Source organism: Macaca nemestrina, chromosome 16, assembly GCF_043159975.1.
Source record: "Macaca nemestrina isolate mMacNem1 chromosome 16, mMacNem.hap1, whole genome shotgun sequence".
Classification (NCBI taxonomy): Eukaryota; Metazoa; Chordata; class Mammalia; order Primates; family Cercopithecidae; genus Macaca; species Macaca nemestrina.
In genome coordinates this window covers 29,952,132-29,960,300 of record NC_092140.1, presented here as the reverse complement: position 1 = coordinate 29,960,300, position 8,169 = coordinate 29,952,132, and the positions used below count along the sequence as shown (strand labels likewise).

The window sequence follows — 8,169 nt, the reverse complement described above, 5'->3', positions numbered from 1 at the left end:
ATAGAATGATATTTTTATATAATAAACAAAAGTCAATGGAACATTGTATGTTAAGTAAAAATTATGAATGCAAAATCTATGTATTTTCAAATCAGCCAAAGCTGAGAATTTTCACCTGCATATCTACACAAGAAATTTTAAATTAAGATCTATAGGATGAAGTAAAGTCAGATTGCAATTCTGAACCATGGAAGGAACGATGAGCAATCACTTTGAAATAGCTGATTAATACAAAAACAATAACACTGTGTTGTTGAGTTTAATGTGGATGTAGAAGTACATAAAATTACAACCATAATAGACTGTAGTAATTTAAGCATAACTATTACAATTCACAGAACAATTGCTAATTTAATAATACAGAATATTTTGTTTTATGAAAACCAATATAACTTTATAAATGGAATACTAAAGATATTTAAATAATTAAAAGGAAACAACTAGGCAGAAGGAAAATTGATTTAAAAAGAAATGGAACAAAAATAAAATAAAAGGCAATCATATGATGATTACATTAACTATGAGTGTACTAAAAATTCTTAAATTGTCAAACATTATTACACTAAGTAAAAGAGTATGATCTAATTGTATTCTGTCTTACAGAGACAATAAAAAGGTAGTCTAGAAGGAAAAGCATAAGGAAAACATGTATCATGAAAAGGGTAGCAGAAGGAAGTTGATGTGGCTATATTAATAGACACATTGAACATCAAGTGTATTATGAGACAAAGAACATTTTACAATGATATAAAGAGTTGATTCACAAGGAAAACATAACAGTCCTAAATATGTATGTACATATCAGAGTTTTTTAAAATATTGAGATAAAAACTGACAACCTAAATTGATAAACATAAAAATTCACAATCACAGCTAGAGATTTTAACATTTCTGTCTCAATAATTCATGGAACAACTAGATCAAGAATAAATGAATAATGGCAGAAAATATTTGAACACTATTAATCAACTTGACCTAATTTTTTAAAGTACATATAAAACCACGGAATATATATTATTTTGAGTTTTCATAGATGATTCTCTAAGAAAGAGCCCGTAATAGGGCTAATAATAGGTTTTGAAAAATTCATGACCTTTCAATCTTACTGACTTTTTTTCAGAAAAAAATATTAAATTTAGACTCATATTTAGGAGTGAAGATTACCTGATGACTACATCAGATCAAAAACCATTTCATCTGTATCGTTTTATAGATTGTAAGGTAAACAGAAATTGGATGATGGAACAAAGGAGGCATAATTAAAAATGTCGGCTTCATGACTATTTGTAGAAGAGGGATATTAAGGAGTGTGGTATTATATTTTTGTGTTTTTACTTTGCATGTATTTTATTTCTAATAAGGTTCACCAACATTTTAATAATTTTTATTAATTCATTTTTTCTCATATTCACTGTCAGTTGCATATTGGGTAATTTACTTTTTTTTTTTTTTTTTTTTTTTGAGACATAGTCTTGCTCTGTCGCCCAGGCTGGAGTGCTGTGGCGTGATCTTAGTTCACTGCAATGCCTCTGCCTCCTGGGTTCAAGCAATTCTCCTGCCCCAGCCTCTTGAGTAGCTGGGATTACAGGCACATGCCACCACGCCTGGCTAATTTTTTTTAATTTTTAGTAGAGATGGGGTTTCGCCATGTTGGTCAGGCTAGTCTTGAACTCCTGACCTCAAGATGCACCCATCTTGGTCTCCCAAAATGCTGCGATTACAGGCATGAGCCACCATGCACCGCTTATTTTACTTTTCACCATGCAGAAAAATATATATATATATGTATGTATATATATTAGTTTCTTGCCTTTAGAAGTTTTCCATATTAAAATATTTTTCTTATTTGTATTGTAGTGTGAATTTTGAGATATAGAAATATTTCAATTCAATGTAGTTGCATGTATAATAGTTTCCTTTATGTTTGTCTATTTTCAGTTATTTGAAGAAATTTTAAGCAACTTGAATATGATAAGCCTATTATCATATATTCTGTGCTAAAACTTTTAAAGTTTTACTTTCAAAATATAAACACATGGCAGGGATCATTTGGTGTGTGTTTGTTTATATGTAATTCTGTATATGTGTGTATGATATAATGTAGCCCATCTTTTTCACCACCAAATTGCAATGTCAGTGCTGCCAAATACAAAGCAACTGTACACATTTGGCACAGTACTATTTTTCGACAATTATGGTAATTCTTAGTTTAATTATATCATTTTTGTATATACCTAATGATGAGTAATTTCCTAAATTGAGACTTTTATGACTTTTCTAATGACTCACATTTATATTGTCAGTACCCCCTTCACTTGTGTTTGAATTGGCTGGCTCTAGTGCATTTCAACGGCTCCTCTTATGTGCTGACAGCTGAAAAATTCTCCAATAGAAGCTCAAATATGTAAGAACTTGACCAAAAGAATGAAAGAAAACTGAAGAGGGGAAAGTCATTTCTCTGTGGACATAAAGGTGCATGGCTTATAAAAACCTGTATCTATGTATATATTCAAAAGATCATTTAAAGCACATTTAGAGTGAAATGTCTATATATAAATAAATTGATAATAATTTCTACAACAGATCAAATTTTATTGATTTTTTTAAAACTAAGAATATAACAAAATTAGATAATGTAGGTCATTTCAGGAAGATGTAGGTTAGTAAATTTGAATGGTGTATACATCACTTTTTAGAAAATGTATATAACATTTTAAATGTAAAGATTTTTCTAAATAATATAGTATTTTAATAATGGTTATAACCAACTACAGAGATTGAATACTAAATTCTATTATTCATTAAAACTTGCTGCAAAGGTACACTTAGAAATAACACATTTCAACCCTTCAGTAGAGTCCTAAAATTAGCCCACTGCATTTTAGAGGTAGAGCAAAGCCCAAGATAAATATAGTGTTGAGATCAAATGAAACCATTAACAGTCCCTATAATGAAATACAAAATTACACTTTGGGAGTAGGGGACTGATAGGAAAAACTTTGGATTAAAAAAGCTAAATTTAGATGAGAAAGAAATAGCTAGATCATTGACCCAGAAGAACTGAACACTAAATATATTATTTCATTCACAATAGGGAAACATGTGCTTAAAAGAATTACAGCTCAATTTCCTCCAAAAAGAAAAAAAAAAAAAAAACTATTTCCAAAAGTAGCAAATGAAACTGCTTGATTATTTATTTATTTATTTTCTTTTTAATTTTTATTTATTTATTTATTTATTTTGAGACAGAGTCTCTCTCTGTCGCCCAGGATGGAGTGCAGTGGTGCTATCTTGGATAATTGCAACCTCCGCCTCCTGGGTTCAAGTGATTCTCCTGCCTCAGCCTCCCAAGTAGCTGGGATTACAGGGGCCTGCCACCACACCCAGCTAATTTCTGTGTTGCTGTAGAGACGGGGTTTCACCATGTTGGCCATGCTGGTCTCTAACTCCTGACCTCAGGTGATCCGCCTGCCTCAGCCTCCCAAAGTACTGGGATTACAGACATGAGCCACCATGCCTGGCAACTGCTTGATTATTTCTAACAAAAGATGGGAAGACAAGGAAATTAGCAAAGAAAAAGAATGAACCTTTTGCTGAAAGTGGCTAATGTTAATGGGAAGTGTTCATGAAAGATAAATCTTTGACTAACATTTCAATGTCACATTTTGAGTCTACTATTAATTAAGGATTATTATTATTTTTGCTAGCATGTAGTGAGTGTTTGTGTTAAGTATTTGCATGGATCATTTTAGTTAATTAAATAAATTCACTGGTCAGGTAGCGTTAACATATTACATAGAAATCACAATTCAAGTTTAAGAAGGGTGGTTTTTCACTTAGGGAAAATATTACAAAAGTAGTGAATTCTGAATTCAGATCCAGGCAGAATGACTCAAGCACCCTGACTCAAGAGTCTGACTCAGACTGACTTTGAAACATTATGCCCTTTTGAATTTTCTTTTTCCTAAGGAATCATTGTGGCAATATTTAATATTTATAGGCGAACAATGGAGGAAAAAATAATCAAATTTTTCAAAAACTATTAAATACTGACTCTGAGCTAACACTAGTTTATATGAACCTTACATAAATTACGACTTTGATCTGTCAATCTGAGTAAGAGTTTAATGGGTGCCAGGTGATAGAAGATGTTCTGAGAGAATTTACCTCATGTTGGAAGCAGTAGAATTTTAGAAACACTCTGATTATTTCTCCAACTGCTGGCATTACATTGGAATTCAAGTGGCCAAATTCCATATTACCTTCTACCCTATTGCACAAGGGTTGTTTTAATTGAATATTTTACATGAAAACTGTTACAGCTCCAATTTCCCATGGAAATAATAAATAAAAATTAAATGCTGCACCCTGGAGATATTATAGGTATTTATACTTCCACAATAAATTCAAAGATGTATGTGAGGTTATTCCTATCACATATTCATATATTTATTTTTAAACTTTGTAAGTAGAAAATACTTACTTTGTAAGTAGAATATGATAAATTAATAAAAATAATATTGACCACTCACATTTCATCTGCTGATCTAAATTTAATTAACTACCAGCACTGGGTTTGAGTCTATTAATGTTAATAAATGTTTATCTTTTGGGGGAAAAGGGACCACCAAAGTTTTTGCATAGTAAAAACATCAATACATATTTTCTTATTCTTTTATTATTAGGATAATTTTCCTATTCTCTAATTTACCATGTTAGCTTGTAAAATTCTTAACACTTTCCCTTTTCCAAATATATTGCCATATGTTTTTGGCAATGTGTATTTAGAAAAGTAGGTGGCTGGGATCTCTTGATATGACATTGATAGGGACAGGAGGCAGAAAAATTCTAGGCAGGCAGGGTTGGGTCCCTGACAAAACCCCACCCTCAAGTCAAAAAGTCTGAAACTGCAGCCCAAAGTGAGAACTTATATCCCTGTTTTCCTACCCGAATGTTGTCTTTTCCTGAACAACCCATGGCACCACCTCACCCCATCCTGTGTCCATAAAAGCCCCAGACTCAGCCAGCAGAGAGGAGAAGAAAGTGGACATCAGGGACCATGGCTGGACATCAGAGAGAAGTGACTTGACTTCAGAGGAACAGCTTGATGGCATAACTTCAGAGAAGAATCCAGCTGGAGATGGCAGAACTTCATCCCTTTCCGCCCCATTTCCTTTTTAGCTGCCCTTCCTGCTGAGAGCCACTTTCATCACCAATAAAATCCCTTGCATTTACCATCCTTCAATTTGTTCCTGCGACCTCATTTTTCCTGGATGCTGGACAGGAACTTGGGAGCCACAAGTGTGGACACAAAAGGTTGTCACATTGGCCCTTTGCCCTTGCTGGCAGAGGGTGGCCACCTCACGTAAAAAGGCAAAGGGCCCATTGAGCTGTTAACGCTGAAGCCGTCCACAGATGACAGGGTTAAAAGAGCACTGTAACACACCCTCTGGGGCTTTGGGAGTTGGAGGCACCCTGCCTGGACGCTGCTACAGTGTCTGCATGGAGTTCGCTCCTGCCAGTGCCCAAAAGTGCTCACTCTGGCTCTTGTACCCACTCACCTATGCACTCCCTCCTGTGAAGGGTGGAATACAGCATATCTGTGCAAGGGAAGTTTGATTGCACTAGGCCAGGCACTGAAGTGGCTGGCCTATCACAGGTCTTGTGCACTCCAGTTCCTGCCTAGTTTTCTTGCACACTTCCTCCTGCAAGGAGTTCAGAGCAGTAGGCTGAGTAAATGAGGCATCCAGTCATGAGTCCCATGAAGGGGTCAGGGAATTATTCTGCTTCAACATGTATCAGAGGAGCAGGAGATACCTCCAATATAAATACAGGGGAAGTTCCTGAGGATCTTGTGGCCTGGGTAAAATACAGATAAAGACTTCAAAATGAAAACAAGTAGTTGCTGTAATCTGTGCTCCCTATCCTTGTAAAGGATACACACTCCTTTTAAGTTGCATTTTGATTATTTGAAGTTCCATTTAATACACTTAGATTCATCATTAATCCTTACATGTCAAGTTAATCAAAAAGTCAACTTTTTGTGGGCCCTGGAATAATTGAAGGTTGGAAATACGTAATAGCATAAGAAGGTACGATGCTGGGGATAGTATTCACTGAAATAGGGGATTCAGGAAATAAATTCAAGATAAAAAATGAGTTGATTTTGGAAGTTCACATTTTGAGTAAAACTGAGATATTCAAGAAGAGCTATGTGGATGGAACCTGTTGATTTAGCATCATACATGTCTCAAAAGAATTTGAAGTCATGGTACAAAATGAGATCTCTAGGAGTAAGTGTCTGAAGGAAGAATTAGGATGAGGAATAGAAACTTCAATTGGGTAAGTAGAAACAGAGAATCAGAATGTTGAAAAAAAATTCACAATACGGAGGCATTAGTAGCGCAAGGCAGGCTTCTAGATTGTGTCAGATATTACACAGAAATAGAGTAAGATTGATGTGAATCAACTTGGTTGTCAAATTTAACTCATTGGTAGAATTTCTGCTTTTTAGTACAAATAGTAGATTTCGGCAGACTGATATTCCCAGTAAAGACTGTGGGAAAAGCTAGGTAACATACTAAAATAATTTAATTAAACTCATCAGTGATTATAGATGCAAACAATTTTATGTTGACAAAATTTCAGACAAATAATACTTCCCAAAATTTAGCTAAAGTTGCAGACCGTTTTTCCCCAGAGTATTTCTTATTATGAGTATAGGTTCGAGTCTAAGGATTGAAGTTTGGCTAAGGATTGAGGTTCAGCTCAGGTAGAGCATGAGCACCCTGCTGAAAGAGTTGCCATCAAATCTTGTATTGGTTGTGGAGAACTGGAGCGACAAAACTGAAGACCTGGGAATCCTCAAACACGTGGTGGTTTTCTCTAAAATATTTATTGATGTCTGACTGGATAAGAGATTAGAATCTGGGTTGAAAGCTTCTTTAAAGTAGCTTGTGATCTTTTAGAGTCTCAAGAATTTAGGAAACAAAGAATTTCCAAGGACCAAAACCTGAAGATAAAACAGACATGATGTGGAAATCATAGAGAGAGAATCTAAACAGCAATGAGATTTTACAGCCACTTACCACTTTTCCACTTGGGATTCCTTAGACTTTGGACTTGAACTTCTGAGTGACGTAAGAACTTCACAAAGATTTTACCATTTGCATAGAACTGGAATGAGGTGGGGCCAACTTCTTTCTCATGGCATTTGCCAATTTTGAAGCTGGTTGGAGACAAAAGCTATATGGTTAATATTAAGTTCAAAATAAATTTCCTCCATCATTCAGGACTGAGTAGATGAGACCTCCAGGCTCTCAACTGAAAGACTTGCAGAAACACACTTCACTAACAAGAATAATTCGAGTGAAACCAACCCACATCTAAATTGCATCCAGCTCTCAATCAGCATAGTTCCTGATCAGAATTAGAGACGTTATGATACCTTTCTTATTCCCTTGAGGAAAAAGAACAGTATCTCTCTTTTAGAAGACAATATCATTTACAACAGGGTCTTTTCAGTTCTTTAATGCATAGAAAGTGTCTTTTCTATATATTCTGGTTTTATACCTTGGGACTTCACACTGGATACAAAGCAGGGTGTTTGTAGGCTGGACATAATATGAAAAATTACTTTTTTGAGCCTGAGGAGGGGGAATCTTAATTGAAAGGCTACAACATTGGTGCCCATCCTTTTGAAAAGACATTTTGAAGAGACATCTATAATAGTTCCTCGCATAGTTGGTTAATGAAATTTTGATCTGTTTTATTGTACCAGTGCTTCCAAAGTTTATTGCAAATTAGTTCAATGATATTAGGTATCCATTTTAATTCATGTGATGGACAAAATAATAAACAAACAAGACCTTTGTGTAGGTAGACGCATGGAACCTGTAGAACAGTTAAAGTGTGCCATCCTTGCAAGGATATATATTAATATCAAAAGATAAGAAGGAATAGCTAAAATAAGAAAATTTTATTATTGTTTTCTGGATGAGAAAATCATCTGTAATGATTCTGAAAAGGGTGAAAAGGGTGAAAAGCAGTCTTTTTTTCAAGCTCTTCAAGGCAAGTTCTTCAAGGTTGTTCTTAGGTTTGAAACAGCTTCATGGGAATTAGATTATCAGAGGTTGTCACAATTTATAGGAAGCAATCAAAATTTGCTGT

General features: G+C 34.7%; 1 long non-coding RNA gene across 1 annotated transcript; it reads right to left on the bottom strand.

The window, feature by feature from the left end:
• Positions 1–4,706: 4,706 nt before the first annotated feature.
• Positions 4,707–7,917, bottom strand: LOC139359084 (uncharacterized). The gene is made up of 2 exons (XR_011614705.1): positions 7,089–7,917; positions 4,707–7,012 (listed from the first exon to the last, which is right to left on the bottom strand). It is a non-coding gene; the product is annotated as an uncharacterized lncRNA (long non-coding RNA).
• Positions 7,918–8,169: the final 252 nt, after the last annotated feature.